General features: G+C 35.5%; 1 protein-coding gene and 1 long non-coding RNA gene across 2 annotated transcripts in view; one reads left to right on the forward strand and one right to left on the reverse strand.

The window, feature by feature from the left end:
* The window catches only part of Bicra (BRD4 interacting chromatin remodeling complex associated protein), a 98,958-nt gene that overhangs the window by 54,897 nt on the left and 24,526 nt on the right, over positions 1-19,535 (forward strand). The gene's annotated exons all lie outside the window — the stretch shown is intronic.
* On the reverse strand, positions 16,962-18,424 carry LOC118680149 (uncharacterized). The gene is made up of 2 exons (XR_004975658.2): positions 17,424-18,424; positions 16,962-17,360 (listed from the first exon to the last, which is right to left on the reverse strand). It is a non-coding gene; the product is annotated as an uncharacterized lncRNA (long non-coding RNA).

A 19,535-nucleotide genomic window follows, 5' to 3' on the forward strand; every position in this document is an offset into this window, starting at 1 on the left:
TACTTGAACGGTTGTAGTAGTTGTTGTAAAAGAGTCAACGAACTGGAACACCGTGATGACGATGATAGACAAACAAAGAATGGAAGAGTGTAAGCATACACTCACATGCAAACATACAAATGTATCAACTCGCATGCATTGGCGGATTTGGATGAGTGCATCGGCATGTGTGTGTTTTGTGTTGCTTGTTTGCGGCTCAAATCACATAAAAGTATTTTACAGTTAGTGCAGCAGACAGTTGAATTTGTTGTTGCACATAAATGCAGTCATATTTTGTATTTGTGTTTACATATACTGCATCTCAACACCTAGCTGGAAATTGATAGTACAATGTGTACTCTTCCGTCATATTTTATTTTCATATCTCTGTAATATATTTGGGTTTAAGTAAGAGTGATCTGAGTAATTTCGTTACTGATCAGACTTTTATATGTAAAATCTTCTATATAATTAGGCTCGAGCCCCTACGCTTCAGATAGTATATGGATAAAAAAAAATATCAAATACAATTCCTGTTTTCAATGAAAGAATCAGTTTGTACTTTGATAATGATTTCCTAACCATATGAGTCCTAGGGAAACCTATTTCGCTTAGGTGAAACTACTACTAGGGTATACATGTTGTATGGGTATATGATAATTAAAGCGGGTTTTTACTATTTTTATACTCTCGCAACATGTTGCTATAGAGTATAATAGTTTTGTATCCTCTAAAACTAATCGAGTTATATATAGGGTTATGTATATATAAATGATCAGGATGAAGAGACGAGTTGAAATCCGGGTGACTGTTTGTCCGTCCGTCCGTCCGCCTGTGCAAGCTGTAACTTGAGTAAAAATTGAGACATGTTTATGTACCTAACTTGGTACACATCTTTCTTGGTACCGTAAGACGGTTGGTATGGCAGATGGGCGTAATCGGACCATTGCCACGCCCACAGAACGCCATTAATTAAAAACAAATAAATTGCCATAACTAAGCTCCGCAATAAGATACAATACTGTTATTTGGTACAAAGGATCACATTAGGGAGGGGCATCTGCAGTTTAAATTCTTTTTAAACATGGGCTTTGCACCAACCCCTAATAGCTTAGTTTAATGTGCATATGTCCTGAGAACAAATGTTTTTAACACCTCTATATAATAATTAAGCACACACGCCAGAGACATTAAATTATATCTTTGCAAGGGTATGAGATGACTTTATACGAACCGCATTCAAAGTTAGACAATGGGTGTGGCGCCGCCAACTCAACCCGTCAAAAAAATTTCGTATTTTATCTACTGCGCATAAATATGGTGTTAATGATATTTAATAGAAGGTTTTGTAACAACCATAGATACCGTAAGCTGCTGCAGCCCATAGTTAAAATCATTTAACCTGCTATTTTGGTAACTACCGTCAGCTAGGAAACGGAGAGTTTGTGGTAATGTTACTTCGTCTCATTTAGGTAGTAAAAACCAAATGACTCCTCATTTAAACGAAAACAACACACATTATTTACGAGCAATTTTGTTGTCAATGAAACTTTGGCTTACTTGGTGTTTTTTTATGCGCAGCACATCAGTTTTGGCTCAATATTTTTCTTATCGTAATATAAATGAAAACTAAGGTCATTTTAATAATTATTCACCTTTTCGTGAGCCATATCTGTGTTGAATTGTTCTGATTTTTCGTTTAAAAATTTTCAGCTGTTTAATTATCTGTAAAATCACAATTTTTTTAGGTTGGCAACAGCAATAAAACTTCGACTGAAAATAGTTGAAGTCAGTAATACCAAAAGATAATTGCTTCAACTACAATTCAACTAGTGGAATTGAAAACCGTAATAGGGGTAAAAAAATTACAAATCTATAATCCATATAAGGAGTTATTGTGATAAAATAAAACTACAAAGTCTTGCATAGTCGCATTTAGTCATGTAATTACGTTAGGTAGTTTGACAGCTGTCATAAAATAAAATTTATGGATGCTACGAGTATAATTCTTTAAAAAATATTAATTGAAGTAAAGTTGAAATGAACAATATATGCGTACCTTGGACTACTGAAGCGAAATATAAGAATTTTTTATGAAATTTCAACTAAAATAATTTTAATAACTGTAACATTTTTTTTGAATATAGACAAAATTTTTTATTAAAATAGTGAATTAAGGGGCCTTGGATTTTGAGTAAAATATTGAAAAAAAAACTTTTTGTACCGAAATTTCAAATTTTTCAAAACATAAACATAATTTTAGCCGATTAGCATTCTTACAGGGCACATGCCTGCAAGTACACACATACAGTTATGCCGACACAAATGCAGTTCAAATGAGTAGCAAAGCTGGACAGCTGCTTTGCATCTCGCCCACATATGCATACACACGCAAACTAACATCTCACATTCGTCCATGGTCATGTGGCAAAGCCAAGGTATTGGACCCATTGTCACACCGAAAGAGCGCCAACACACCATACATTGTCTGTACATATACATATGTGTATATGCACATGTGTGCCGGTGTGTGTGGATGTGTGCAAAATTAAAATGTAAATGTCGCCAGCGCTGTGGAGGGCAATGACAATAACAAATACATAAAGCAGCCACTTTGTGGCATGGTAATTTATTGTTTGTATTGGCTCGGTTTGGTTTGATTTCGTTTGCCTCTGCTTGACTTTACATGTACTAGTTGTTGTTGTAATTATTTTTATTGCTGGTGCTGCTGCAGTTGTTGTTGTTGTTGTTGTTGGCAATGATGCAGGAAACGCATTTGCCGCCATTAACTGTTTACTCGTACCCAATTGCACTTGTAAAATGCAACGCTCAACAATAGCAACAACAATCAACTAAACACATTGAACTTCATCGAATTCATACGCACTCGTTTCGCCTAACACATACTCCCCCCTCTTGTGATAATATTTTCATGCATAAATTTTGCAATATAATTGTAAAAGTCATCGTCGCTTCAACAGCGACACGGGCCCGGCCCCCCAGCGGTAATCACGATACTCTTTTACTGGTTGTGGTGTGGGTGTCTGCCTTGCCTGCCTGCACACCGCTCCACTTTTAATTTTGTTCAACAGATTACAATAAAGCCTTTTCGTGTCGATTTTTATTTTATTTTTTATTTTTTTTATGATTCTATTTAATGCGTGTTTGTACAATATTTTAACAGGCGGCTTTATATGCAAATTCAAAGCTATGAATGCAGTACCGTATAGTTTGAGTTTTTAACATCTGTGCGTCTTAAAAAACTGAGCTAAAATAAATGATTTTTTTTTTTTGTAAAAATTAAACAAACAAAAAACATTTTTTTTAAAAGAGAATATTTTTATAACAAAAATGTGTTTGTATTAAAAACAAATATACATATATACATATTTTAAAAGTATTTTTAAAAGAAAAACTATATATCCTTTTTTTTTTGTTTTATAAGAAATTTTTTTCATTCAAAGTTTTATTTCACGAAAATATTCAAAGTGGTCTTTTACGTGTTTACAATTTACCTTATCTTGAACCGGGTTTTTTAAGTTTGCCACGAAATTTGTAACACGCAGAGAGAAACGGCGGAGACTCTATAAAATATATATATAAATGATCAGCGTGACGAGCTGAGTCGATTTGTTCATGTCCGTCTGTCTGTCTGTATATACGTTAACTGGCCCCTCAGTTTTTGAGATATCGATATGAAATTTTGCATATGTCATTTTCTCACTAAGAGCTGCTCATTTATTAGAACCGCCGATATCAGGCCACTATACTACAGGTTGGTTGTAAGGTTTCTGCGCTTGAAATAAAAAAATATTGTTTTTGGTACGAAATATATTTTTTTATTCAATATAAACTCCCTTAACTTCTATACACCTATTCCAATGATCCTCCAATAATTTTATGCCGTCCCTATAATGACTTTCCGAAAGTTCTGCAAACTACCCGTTTGCGGCTGTAATAGCTTTTTCATTCGACGAAAATTGCTTTCCACGGTAGAATTGTTTTAGGTTCCTGAAATGGTAGTAGACCCTTGGGCCCAAATCTGCTGAATACGGTGGATGCTCAAGCAATTCGTACTTTAATTCGTTTAAAATTTGTCATTGTTAAAATACCTTTGTGAGCAGGTGTGTTGTCTTGATAAAAAATTATTTTTTTGTGCTGCAAACCAGGTCTTTTCGCACGATTTTTTTCATCCAGCTGATCCAGAAGGCTGCAATAATATTCAGAGATTCCAAAAAACTGATGCCATAACCTTCTTTGCTGATCGTGGTGACTTCACCAGCTTCAGTCCACTGTAAACGTTCTTGTTTCAATTTATTATTTTGGTGGTAGATCCAAGTCTCATCCATAGTTATAAAACGACGCGAGAAATCGGTTTTATTCTGCTCAAAATGCTCAAAATTATGCTGAGAAATTTGTTTTCGATCCAGTTTTTGTTGAATTGTTAACGTGTGCGGCACTAAGTTTTCAAACAGCTGTTTCATATGTAATTCTCCATGTAAAATATGAAGTACTCATTCGTCTGAAATGCCTGGGCATTAGCAATTTCACGCTTAGCAAACTTGCATCTTCACTAAGAGTATTATGAACTTGCTCAACGATTTCTGGTGTGGTTACGGTTTTGGTTGTCCTTGGCGCGGATCGTCTGCAAGCATAGTATCATCACGTTTAAATCCACCAGCCCAAAATTCAAAGGTGCGCATTGAAGGTGAGGACTCCTTATACACTTCCAACAATTCTTCATAAATTTCCTTTGCTTTTAAATCTTTCAAAACAAAGAATCTAATCACTGTGCGATATTCAATTTTTTCCATATTAAAAAAATACTCTGACAAGTCAACTTCAAATGGCTTGTAAACAAAGTTTCTTTTTCAGATCGGACTACCGTATAGCTGTCACAAAAACCGACCGAAAAAACAAATTCTTTCAGCAAATAGAAGATGTCTAGTCGTGGTCACAGTAGCGTTGATTAGTTTTAAACCGCCTCCAAAAGTCCATTGTTTTCTAACCAATATAAACACATTAAATAAGCCAATAAAATTATTCGCCGTTCGATACAATGCGATAAAATAGCATGTAAAGTCAACATTTTTTTTATTCATCCCTTTCATAGCCATCAATGCGACAATTGTCACAACCGGCAAGCAATGCCGCCTACTACGGGGTCTGAGGCTTGTCTCGCCAAATCGATTTTTATCTTTGTTTATACGAAATCAAGCAGGCGTGCATTGCTGCAAATACTTGTACTTCAACTGTAGGCACTTTAATTGGAGAACGCTAACACTTTTGCGGTTGTCTCCGAAGTTCGCGCTATAGACCAAAGTTTTGCTACCGAAGAATGGCTGCCAATATATATTTAATTGTCATTGCAATGGAATCAGAGTTATTAAACTCATTTCGTTTACATTGTTAATGGGAGTCGAGTAATTTAAGCATTGGTGAATGGTGCAGGTTGCTGTAATCGCTAGCAGCTTGAAATCTCAGACAACTAATTATGTTTAATTCACCTTCGAAATGTCACGCTTATACTCGAAGAACAGTGTTAGGATGCTTGAAAGCCGGAAGTTTATATTTTTGTTTTACTAAATTCTACTAAAAGCGTGGCATATATCCAATGCCGACACGTCAAACACTTATAAAACAATTATTTATATGAAAATATTAACCAAACAATCATATTGACCGAAGGCACACGAACCACTTACTTGCAAACATACATACATACACACACAAAACAATCGGATATTGAGCACTCACTGTTTGCAGTCACAATATAAATTATACAATTGTTTAACTGTTTATTTATGCATCAAATGTTATTTTAATGGCAAACCAAACTGTTGCCCCATTCAGGCGCCTCACCTCACTTCGCTCCATTTCATGTGCCGGCTCGATAGTAAGTGTTTATTTAACATATTTTTACTCACTGTACACGTTCAACGAGTATGTGTGCGTGTGAGCGAGCGCCTGTCTACTCGATGGTTTAGTGTGTAGGCAAATAAATGCTCCCAAGTGGTGCATGGAGCCTGGTAATTTATGCACACGTGCTGCCAACCGACCGACCGACCAACCATCTTCGCCCCTCCTACACACACGTTTACATATATATGTATTAATGCACCCGCCTTTCTTTACTTTACCTTCTCGTTTATGCATTAGCCTATATTTTTCACACATTCGTAATGCTTATAAATGAATTTACATACATTATTGCCATGAAGAACCGAAAAAAAAATGAGAAATGTCAAGTAAACATCGGTGCGTTGACAGTAGTTGTTTTTGTTGTGTGTGTGTGTGCATGACATTGGTTGTCATTCTATTCGAAATGCTTGGCTATTTATTGATGTTCGATAACTGTTGGACGTCGCCTCTTATTTGTTTATGTAGTATTTCGCTTTGGACAGCCCTTAGGGCCACGTTCTGCTTAGGTTTGTATGTCTGCACTATAATTCCGGTAGCTGCATTCAAAGTGTTTTTTAATTTGTTATTTTCGGCTTCGAGGTATCTAATCAAGTTAATTATAGTTATGTTGTTAATGCAATTTGTTGTTTTTTGGCATCTAATGGAGCGGCCACTGTAGGAAGAGAAAAACATTGTGGGCCACTCCGATGAGAATGGATACCCATTTTGCCAGATGAAATATAATATAATGCCTGCATTTAAGCTTAAATTATAGCAAAACGGTTCAAAATAAGATTTCTTCTTCTCATTTTCTGAGTTGTGCTTTGTTGTTGCTTCATATATATGGAGTTAAACAAGTTAAAAGCCGCTTCCAAACTGAACTGAAATTATCAAATTAATAATACTAAAAATTATTTTTTTTTTTACAAATCGAATCAAATATCATCCCTTTAAAGTATTAGACCAGTCTCTAATTGGCTGACTCGAAAACTTCGCCACTACAGTGAATTGGAAAGGTAATTTTTCCTCCTATTCTGCCAATTTAATCACATGTTTAGGTCTGGAAGTGTACTTTCTTTGTATTGATCTCTAAGAGAAAAAATGTGACTGGTGTTGAGGAAGATTAAATTGATTGTCTAAAAATTGTCTAAAAAAAAAAATTAAAATCGTTGAATATATGTATGTAGGCAAAGGTGATTTTTGTGAAAAAAATTAACACTTCAGCGTGGCTTAAAAATTCGAAATTATCAAAAAACGTATTCCTTCGATCATTTCCTGAAAACTATTTCTAAGGAGGTCGTGTAAAAATTTCAAGTCAAACGATCCAGTCGTTTCGGTTAATTTTTCCTCACCGACTGTAGAGCTGACTGACTCTAAAGCTTCAGACAAAAAGGACATTTTTTACCCTCTTCTACAATTCAATCATGTTATTAGAGCTCGAAAGTGTTTTAAACCAAAAAAATATATTTTTTTTTTTCAAAGCTTGTAATCACCTAAACCCATAATATTCAGTCGTTTCGAATAATTTTTTCTCACCAACTCTAGAGCTGACTGACTTTAAAGCTTCAGACAAAAAGGACATTTTTTACCCTCTTCTATCAATTCAATCATGCTTTTAGGACTCGAAAGTGTATTTAAACTAAAAAATATATTTATTTTTAAAATCTTTGACTCACCTAAAACCCATAATAAAAATACATTCGTAGAAAAGGTGAAGGGGGTACATAAATACTGATTTAGAAAGGTTTTCATTGGAAATTTGCTAGTAAAAATTGTTGAAAATTTATTTGGCAACCCTATGTCAACAAATTTCTGAAATTATTTAGACAGTGTTCCTTTTTGTTGTAAGGGGTAACTAGTATAAAATATTAGTTTTTCTAAGTATTAATAACTTCTATTTCTTGTTCAAGGTGGCAACTCTATAACTATTATCTTCTAAATTGGCACATAAGTATATTTAAAGTTTATGCTTTTCAAAACCTATATAAATATTTACATAAAATCCAATACAAAAATCAAAGCACTAATTAACATAATTTTCGTAATTGTTGTCCATTGTTCTTCTCATATGCGCAAATACATATATGATGTAAATTTTATACTTATGAATGTTTGTAAATAATTAATGAGCTCATGATTTATTCAGCCACATTCATAATATCATAATATCACCCACTTTACTCTACAATTCCAATTATTCAATAAAAATAACAGCTAATGTGCTCCAATTCGTTTAACAGTACCTTCTAAACTGTATCTAATAAAAGAATCGATTAATTATTGAATTGGTCATTTCTACGAAAAAGTATTAACTACATGTCATTATTATGTCACACTTGTCCACTTTAGTTTTATTTATAATATTATATATGTATGTATGTACTCATATCATGTAGAGTTTCGATAACATCTTTTATAAATGCTTTTAGTGCATATGCCAATCATTGAAGGCTAATTCAACTACACCATACACACATATGTACTTACTCTTACATAGCTGCTCATACCACAAAATATCAATGAATCAGCAACATTTGTGACATGTTGACGATTATTTTCCATTTGATCGAAACACTGTTGCATAGTGACTAACTGCGACAACACAACCTCACCTCTAAAGTATACCTCCTACCCTCTAGGTATACAACTTACCATATTATAAATATATTGACCGATGATGACCAACCAGCCAAGTCAGTAATGTACCTGTGCTTCGTAGAGCGTTGCCACCCCCAGCCACGCGCATCGATTTCCAACTAACCTAATTTCCCTGCCATACAACTTTTACCTCTTTAAATAGGTACACATGTACATATATATTATTATACGTATTTACAACTGCTTCTAGCTTTCATAGAGTACTCTGGCGGTAAAAGCTACATTCCTGTTGGCATCCCGTTTTCGGTTTTGTAAGTGTTGTGTCTCAATGCCTGCTGACATTATTATCTACTTTTTATGTATCTCAATGTGGGTATTTGCTTGTAAAGGCTTCCGTATCGAACTTGAACTCAATTAAGTGCGCTCTAAAAAGTTTTTTCCTTTTCGCTCTCGTTTCCTTACTTAGCAATTCCATTTCTTTCTATCGTCGCTTTATACATTTTATTATTATGGATTTACTTATGCCCTCGTTTATTTTTTTTTTCCTGGCACATTTTCGTTTCACCCGGTTCGCTGCGCGCTTTCTCGCCGCCAACTGCGTGGCATTTAAGTTATGTAAGTATGCAATGGCTTAATGTCAATAAATGCATGAGTATGAGTGGAAGTATTTTATTTATGAACTAGAAGCTGTTGCATGCTTGGAGAGGAGTGGAGCGGGTCTGGGTGGCGCAGCCGTTCAAGGAAGTTCGCGTTCTTGTACTGGAAGGAAGTGTTTCTTTTGGGTTTTCCATTCTCGTTATATATTTCTTTTTATGCCCTAAATAGAATAGATTCCCAGGAGAAATATAAGCGAACTAATACCTCAGTTTTTGAGATATCAATCTGAAAATTTGCACACATTCTTTTCTCCCCAAGATGCTGCTCATAGAATCGCCGATATTAGACCACTATAGCATATCGCGGCCATACAAACTTATCGGTCAAAATCAAATCCTTGTATGGAAAACTTTTTTATTTCACATAGCTTCACGAAATTTGACAAGGGTTATTTTTTCAAGGCAATGGTACAATCGCCGAAGAAATTGTTCGAATTAGACCACTATAACATATAGCTGACATACAAACTCACCGATCGGAATCTAGTTCTTATATGCAAACTTTTTTATTTGTGAAGGGTATTGTATCCGAAGTTACCGTTTTGTTTTTTATTTTTTTTTTTTTTTTCCATTGTTATGCGATGTATGAGTATGTGTGCGTTGTCACAATTCAAATGTCATCGCACAAGTACTCGTTTGCTCGTAAATTTTACAAAGACTTATTTTTAGTTATTGTTTTAAAGGGCAGGCACAACTTGCAACAAACCCTCACTTCGCGCACTGCAACACACATATGTCTACATGCATGTATGTATGTACGTATGTGTATGCATGCAACAAAATCACTACACGTCACTTTGTATCTGCCTCGCGTTGCTCATTTTGTCAGCAACTGTCGCTATTTTATTCATCAATGTCTTGTTGCAACAGATGCACCAGTTTTTCACTGAGCCGTACATCCGCGCGCGTCAACACATGTTAACTTACAACGCTGCAAAGCGTGCAGCTTACGAATTATGATGCTGAGAAATGTATGATATTTTATTGTATGTATGTAGGAGTATAGAAGGACACACTCATGTTCTTGGCAGCAATTCTTCTTTTGGTTTTTAGTGCTCAATTCCGAGTTCAATTCAATATGGCTCGCACGCTCACTCTCCTGTTCCCGTGTGTCTTTTTATTGCACCCTCATAGGATTTATTGAAAATATTACTTACATTTATGTGCATTATTTATAGCCAGGTGTATGTGTCCTGCTATTAGTAGACTTTCATTCAATCGCACATTTGTTCATTCATATATTTCTTGGCTGCGGTTATGAGGTGCACACTAACAATTTGTTACGCATTATTTAAGCAGTTTGTCTCTTTTATGTGGCAGGGCAGTTTGAAAAATTTCATAAATTTTGTAGACTTCAAAAAGTAATATATACTTAGACCTAACAGGTGGCCAGCAGACAATAGAAATGCCACCCTGTATATAAATTTTGTTATATTTAATGCCTTATAAATCATAACCGAGCAGATTATTCCTATTCGGTTTACCTGTAAACAAATCGGAACAAATTTTTCTTTCACAATTTTTATTTTTTTTTTTTGGTTGCTAAAATCTTTTTTGACAGTCGTGTTAAGTTTGGAAGAGATGCGACACTTAGTGTGTAATTGCTTACATAACAAAATGTTGGTCCAATGTCGTAGTAAATTTTAATGAGTTTATTCACTCATAGAAAACATTCAATGAAGTTTTTAAGGTCACAGAAACCCCAAGAGGAGTCATCAAGTCATCTCAATTGCACCTAAAGAAAATGTTGCTAGAAATTGACAGAATACAAAGACAGCAGAGTATCCTAACTTTTTATGGATCAACTTGTCGCAGCGCTACAAGATTTCTGCCAATCTCCTGAATTCTTTGAAGAGTAAAAATTGAGAAAAAGCTGAGTTGCTGAGCTCATCATTATGTCGTATAACACAATTTTTAGCGAACGTTGCCAAAGCGTTGCCTTGGACAATTAGCTATGGCAAATTTCGGGAAGATATCATGTTAAATAAAAAAGTCTTTCATACAAGCACGTCACTTTTATTGGGCTAAAGCGGTGCGATATCGGCTTTCCGACAAATTAGCAGTTTCTTGGGAAGAAAAGAACTTATGCAAAATTTCAAGTCGATATCTCAAAAACTGAAGGACTGGTCCGCGTATATACAGACAGACTAACGCACATGGCTAAATCGACTCAGCTCGCCACGCTGATTATTTATATACATATACATATACTTGTACTTTATAGGGTCTCCGATGTTTCCTTCTAGGTGTTACAAATGTCGTGACTAACTTAATCTACCCTGTTGAGGGTATAAAAAGATATCTCACCCACTTTATAAGCTACTTGTGACTTTTGGTTGTGGTGTTTAACGTTTGATTGAAAATATAGTATTATTTAAATTAAACGCCTAAAGCTCACTTTATAATCCAATCCTCGCTCCAAAAAAACCAAAACAATTCACCACCCCCCACCAAAGTCCAAAGCATCACTTTTTTTACTGCACTTACTTGTGATTATGTGTATATACTTGTATGTGTTGCTTTGTGCTGCGACGGCATAATCAACACGAATATTATCGACCACAGAGCACGTACTATCAGAACCACTGACGTTTCTACACTCCAATGCTCGCCATACACTCCTTCAAACCCATAAATGTGGACATATGCGAAAAAAAATTAACTTTTTTAATAGATAGATACACAAAAACCACACGAAACATGCATGCGAAAGCAACGGAGCAGAACAGAGCCAGAGCCTGCCTGCCTGCCTGCTGCTAACGGCAAAGGAGAATAACGCAATGCGCGACAAAGGAAAAGTTTGCTTAATAACATGCATCAACAGCTGCTGATGTTGTTGTCGGAGACAGCGGCCCTGTGACATCCTGGCTGGCATATTTGTCGTACGTGTCTGGCAAGCCAACTAAGAACAACACAACTCCCAACCATGCTCTGCCGCAGACACAATGCGTTCTAGAAGAAACGATTTTTTCCCCCTCAAAGTCGAGGAAAAAAGCGTTCTACACGCCATCTTGATTTTGTCTGTCCTGCTAAATGAGCGAGTGTGTGTGTGTATGCGTACGCCCTGCCGTGCCGCGGCTGCTGACTAGTTGGCTGACTAAGCACACAATGCTTGCGCACTCGCTGGCATGAGTGGGTCGTGGTTGTGGGGGGGTCTGACAAACTTCAATAGTCATTTTCAACAGTTTCCAGCGCCAGTTATGTTTGTGCACGTGTGTATTCCTCGTTTTGGCTTTGGCAATCGGCTCCTGAAGTCCTTCAACACTATCCTCCTGTCGGACTTGCTGACTCTGCGAATGTTGGCCGCTTCTCTGCTCCCACCTGAGCCTCTGCTGTGTTTTCCATTAACTATGCATTGCTTGCTGATGCGTTGTTGCTGCTATTGTTACCGCTTTTGTTCAATTCGTTGTTTGCGCGTATTTTTGCTTTATCGATGTGTATTTACTTGAAATTCGCAAATCGAACGAGTTTGTGGTGAATGCTCTTGGAGGAACAATTGCAAAATTGCATCTACATATATCGCAGTGGTCAGTTGGAAGAGGAAGTTATGGACATATCGATTATTGCACACACATTTTTTTGGGTGTGATGGCATTTCGTGTTTGAAAGAGTGGGAATAGTTAGGTTGGCATAGTTTTCTTACAATATTTGTTATAAAGAAGAAAACTCCAAAAATTATTATAACTTATTTTTATTTTTCCAAAATTATACGTTATGAAAACAAGCTTCTGTAAAAGTGTGGTTAAGTACTAGATCTTTTTCCGTAATATGCATAAATAAAATACATTCCCAACTTTTTTGGTCAATTAGCCTTCCTCAATGATTACGATCAGATCAAAAGCAAAAATTTGAGTCTGAAATCGAAGAAAAACAAAGGAAATTTTGCTCGAAAATTTTCGCGTTATCGTTAGAGTGAACAGAAACGCTTTTAATTGGTTTTCTGATTTGGGTCGACTTTATTAATTTTGACTGACTTTTGCCGATGTCCAATTCAGCAAAAGTAACTTTGGGTAGTGTCCCAACAGTAATACTTTCCAGTAAATAACAACCAAAAGTCGTTGACTCTCAACCGATTTGAGGGATTTGGCATGGTATAGAGTTTTACCAGATTCTTATCCGTATAAAGACTGCTAACTCGGCAGCAATCCTTAAAATTATGTGAGGAAAATTTACTGCCATTACAAGAACAATAAAAATGTTGCCATGTTATCACTTTTTCCAATTGCGAAATTTAAATATCCACTCACTGCCGCTCGATTATACCCATTAATCCGCTGAAGAAACTTAACGTCATCTCATCTGAGGCTTAAAACAAATGAAACTTGTATTGACCCAAAGAGATTTTCACTTACAGGTGATAACAAAGAATTGCAGTAAAAATGTGTTTTGAGATTATAAGAGACACTCTTTATGCCATGAAATAAGATTGTCTTATTAGAATTAACGATCAAATCCAACCAGGTGTAGTTAACTTTCATACTTGCTTTACCTACACACAATAGAATCCGCTTTGATCTTCTGTTATACTGACATAAAAAATTAGTTAACACTTCTTCTCTATTTGAGTCTCTGCCAATGTAGAAAAAGTTATTCCTATGTTCTACACACCTGCGAAACCAGTATGTTACACGCCACGACTGCTGATTACCGCCGATTCGCCTATTTGCCATTGTTTCCGCTGTCATTTGTGCATATCTTTATTTCGTTCTTTTTTGTTTTGTTGTGGTACCTTTTGACGACCCACGAAACGCTCTCTCGTGTCTTTCTTGCTGACATTTCGGCGAGATGGCATCGACAGATTTGTTGTGCTGTTAAATACTTGTAGATGTGTGGTTTCGTCCGAGCGCACATGCAACTCACTTGACAGCGTCGCGCGATGAGCAAGCAAATCGCTTGATGCTCCGCGGCAAGAAACCACCATGTTATGTGTACCTCGTATGCATATTCATGCGATTGTCTATAGAATGCTGTGGCTTTTGCTGTTATTTAGATACACACGAGTACCGTTGTGTTGTTGCTGTTGCCGAGCTTGTTGACACAGAGTCCGTCATTCAGACGGAAAGAAAAGTAGGTGTGTAGCTATTGAGATACTTGCTCGAGGCAATGATTTTATTTTTATTTTTCCACTTTTTTCGCTTTTGTTGTCTTCTGATCTTCCTGAGTTAGTTACGTGATAATTGTATCTGTCACCAAATCTGTTGCTCGTTCTTCCTTTCTTCTCACAATTTTCTTTGTCGTGCGCTTAGTTCTCACGCTCGATTTAACGCATAAAATTATTCAATAAACATGTTTATTTAACTTCCGATAAAATCGCGCATATCTATCGCCAACACATGAACCATTAATGTCGACAATGGCGTAGTGTTGCATATATTTGAACAGTGCGACACGTAGTGCGGCTTCAAGTCGTTAAATTAATTGAAGTGCTGCCTGACTGCGGAGCATTCGTTTTTTTTTTTTTTTTTTTTTGCTATTGACCTGTTGTTTGACTTTTCCTACCCTTTCAAGTGTGTATATTTGAAAGCATTTAATGTGTTTACAAATACTTAGATATACATATGTACATATAATATATGTATATATTTTTTTTTCTGGTTTTGTGACAGCCCTTGCCCTTCGATCCATTTCCGTTATTGCTACTCCAAATTTAGTTTGTTTATTCGGATTTCCAATCGATTAAAATCAAACACCTTCGCGTGCCGAAACAAAAACAACCTTTTTTGCCTATGTTTTGACTCCTTTCGTCCGATTCACACATATTGCTTGTGACATTATCAGTTTATGCATAAGTTTCTTCGGCAGGAAAACTGATTTCCCCCTTCTGTTTTTGTTTACAAAAGTTGTAATAGTTTGCCGTCGATAGAAATAAAGGACCCAAATCAAAAAGCAATTCATGCAAGGAAACCAACTCTCCATTTTCACATTACACTAACTCACTTCCGTATACCAAAAAATTATTGGTTATCCATGTGCCCTATTTTTGCCTGATTTCTTCTATTTTTTGACATTTCTTGCTACTCAAAAGTAGTGCACCGCGGCGATGCTAGTTGGTTCGGTGAGTGCTATTTTCACCTCCTTCCCACTTGACGACATGATTCATGTTTATACTCCGTGAAATTGTCAAGGGTTGTTTCTTATCGTTTACCATAATCACCAGCCTCCACTACATCACCATTCTCAGCGGCACAACGTCGTCGTCGTCGTCGTTACTTTCGGCAGCAGATTCTCTCTCTATCTTCATCAGTGCCTCTCATATTATTTGATATACACTTTAGTGTTGTTTGTTTGACTCTCACAATGTTTTTCTATGAGTATATTTAACCTAGCGACAAAAGAATAATATAACTTTACCCACTTCAGCAATGTACACCACATACATCATACTAAGTAGGTATGTCGACATGCTCTCCTTTCTCTTAATCTCTTGCGATTTGTCCTGACGTACATTAATGTTAGCTCCAATATTGACTAAGTTACAGTTATTTCTACACGTACACCTCATCGAAGTTTAATTCTAAACTTTTGTGCAATGATTATTTCCGAATTCTACAAACACACACACACTACTCTGCTGTCTTGGTAGCTTTTAGTAGCTGCACACACAAATTTGAATATATAAATATGAATATATTTTTACCTGTGTAGACACACATCTATCCGAGTTTGATTAGCAGCGTTAACAGCAAATATCGAAAAACCGGAATCAGTGACAACAAACCTTTGCTATTTGAGCTCTACGTATGCGCACACATACGCATACATACACACATATGTGTGGCCAGAGCGGTGGAGAGAGGCTCACAGTTGAAACGCATTGAGAGGCGAACGCAAACGTAGGGCATTAATCTCATTGCAATATGTCTAACATCATTTCCATGCAAGAACAATAACCAACAACAGCGTACGTTTTTGTTTTTGCTGTTGTTGCACGTGAGAAATGTGTATGAGCCGCACATCCATGCATGCTCGTAGTACGTTTTGCTTTTTAACATTTTTGTGAATTCTTTGCCAACATTCAACTCATTTTTTGGTATAGTCGATTTACTCGCTGCCGCGTTGCCAGATTTTTGCTCGCAATGCAATTTGGTGATAAGGGTTGATAAATGGCTTTTTTTATTATTTAGATTGTAAATAATTAATGCGGGTAATATATTAATGACATTCAAATAAATATAAATTTGTAGTTCTATTATTATTTTTGTAATTTTTTGTTGTTTAAATGAAATAAAATGTTGAGCAAGAAATTATAGTTATATGTATTTAATTATGTTCCAATAATTGCTTATTTCCACATGTTAATTTAAGCTAAAACTGGTTTATTAATAAATATCGATATTGGAACTAGCGGTACGTCTCTCCTAAACTTTTATTCATTTGCAAGTCAGAAGAAACGCGGTTTTCGTGAATTTTTGTAGAATTTTTTTGTGTCTGGCGGTGAGAAAATTTTTCGTCTAAAGTTACAAGTACATGTACATATATACCTGTAAATTGCTGAATATTCTCAAATATAAATCAGTTTTAAAATGGGTTAATTGATGTACTCGAAATTAGTTTAAAATTGATATTTTAAATATGCCTACAGAATTTTCCAGCAATTCAATTATATTTAATTTGAGATTATTAGTGATTATTAAATTATATTTAATTTGAGGTTATTGGTGATTATTAAATTATCTAATAACTTCTGACTTTATTGTTACATTTTAGAAGACGATTTCTATAAATTTTTATTAGATATTGCGTAAGTCGCATTTAATAAAATTATTTAATGTACTTCACACTAGCATAGAAATTTATAACTGTAAATTGCAGAGATATAACGATATATTTTACTAACTAAAAATATAATTTATTTATTGTGTAAATTTCATGCTCTTCTACCAAATAGTTGACAAACCGCGTTAAAGTACCCATCTGGCAACGCCATCGCTTTTTGTGCGCGCGCTCTGTTGATATGCTTAAGCCATGTCGCACTGTTGTTACTATTAAATAATGTTGTTACTGTTTTTGCGTTAGTCGGTTCGCATTTGGTGTTGCCACTGACACTGCCGCACTGCTGCTTTATGCTTGTGCTGTTGCATGCTTTCGAGTAAACGAATGTATCTACATATGTTTGTATGCATGTATCAGTGTTACCTTGTGTGTTTGTTGCTGTTGCTCTCTGGGCTAAGTGATTTTACGTGTATGGCGCACCACACGTACGAATACGGATACCGAATATGTTGACTGAATGTTTCTTTTATTTCATTTCATTTCACTTCGTTTCGTATACAACAAATATATACGTACCTTTTTTCGTCACTTCCTTTTTACCACACCGTTCTTATACCGTTGACTGTGTGTATGTGTGCTTGTGTGTTTGTGCTGTTTACGGCTGCTGCTGTCATGTTGTTGTGCTGTTGTTGTGTGTTGTTTGGTTGGTTGACTTGCTGGTCGGTCGGTTCTCCCTTCTGTTGTTGTATACATTAATCGAGTATTTGGCTGTTATTGCAGAGATCTTTTTTGTGTGCTGATGGCAACGATGAGAACGTCGAATGTCGCCGCCGATGACGACGACGACGACGGGATATGAAATTTTTTGTGTGGTTAGCCTGAATAGTATTACGTGCCGGGGAGCAATGAATGGCAGCAAAATTCTATTTGTCTCTTCGTCAATGCCGTCGCGTGTAATATAAATTTTTATATGTGCTTTATTTATTTGTTGTTGTTTGTGCATAATCTATATGAATGCGCGATGTCAAATAATAGATATGTATACACAAGTTGCAAGCAAAAAACAACAACAACCACATACAGTGTAAATATTCTAACAAATAATAGAAGAATATATACAAAAAATAAATAAATAGTGAAAAAATAAAATAAACTAAAATGTGTTAAAGTGCACCCGTGCGACATAGAAATAGAAAAAAATTATCTACGAAATATCGGTAAAGTGTAGTGACGTGCCGTAGTGTATGTGTGTGCGAAGAAATTGAGTCGCCAGCTTTTTCGTCTATAAGTGAGCAATAAATGAGATGTTATTGAATTTATAATTAAAAGATAATGAAATGCAAATTTGATTTGTGGCAAAAGTAGATCAACACAAAGTACACAAACGAAAGTGAAAATAAATAAATAAAATAAGAGAAGCGAAGCGAAGAAATATTATCTACTCTCAGCAAATGTGACATCAACTGTTTGTGTACGCAGTAACAAAAAAAAGAAATGTGTATTGTACCTATTGATTAAAAAATAATTATATAAAATAAATACACTTAAGTCAGTGAAAAAAAATTTAAAAATTTAAAAAAAAAAATGTTTGTCAAGAAAATATTGAATAAATATTAAAAAGAAAGATTAGAGAAAAAAACTAGCAAAGCAGTCACTTTTAAACTTTTTTTTTTGTGTAATAAAATATTTTCAAAATTTTTCCGCAATTCTATAGTGAGTATTAATATGTGTAAATATTTTACACAGCCAAAAATCTTGGTTAACTAACTTAAAATACATACATTGTATGTAATCGCTGTTATGTCTGTATGTGCATATGTACAATCGTAAAAATCTAAATATCTATAGTTAATCTTCGGCGCAGAGGCTTAAAATGTTGATGGTGCAAAGACCAAAAAACTAACAACCACAATAATAGCATAACAGCAGGAGCAGCCGTAACAACAGCAATAACAACTACAACAACAACAGTGACATTTACAGTCATGTCAATAGTATTATAGCTTCTAGCAAAAGTGGCGACAAGAACAAAAACAGATATAGATACATTTTTCCCATTAGGTTTTTTCGGCATTTGTACACACACACATGCACACAGTCCTACAAACATTCACACACGGCAATGTGTGCTTGTGGCGCTGTATGCATAAGTGTTCCGTCATGTTTGTTTCCTATCGCATTTTTGTTCTGTGATTCTTCAATAACCTCAACATCATTATTAACACTATCTAATCATCATTATTAGCTTGATCATCTTCAGCTACTTCATTAATGCTGAAGTTTTGGCTGTTTGACTGTTTGTATGTTTAATAGTATTGTATTTTCAATGGGCTTTGTGGCCGCTAAAGTCAACGACTGTTGTGTTGAACTGTTGGTGTTTGCAAGTTGTGGTTGTTGTTGTTGCCAGAATTGGAGTTGCTATTAATATGCTGAGCTGGTGTTCGGAGATTTTTTCTTACAATTGTTGTTATTGTTAACTTTATTGGCTATTACTTGTTACCATTTGCTTTGCAGCTAGCGCTTTTGGTCATTTTGGTGCTTCAATGCGATGTGCTTTGTTGCTACTTATCCACAATTTTGAATTTCTTTGTTTTGCGGGCTTCAAGTGCAACCTGTTATCATTATTAAAGAGATTAAGCGCTGCTTTACGCCATCGATATTACTACTTGGGTGTTCATCACTTAATTA

Source organism: Bactrocera oleae, chromosome 2 (assembly GCF_042242935.1).
Source record: "Bactrocera oleae isolate idBacOlea1 chromosome 2, idBacOlea1, whole genome shotgun sequence".
NCBI lineage: Eukaryota > Metazoa > Arthropoda > Insecta > Diptera > Tephritidae > Bactrocera > Bactrocera oleae.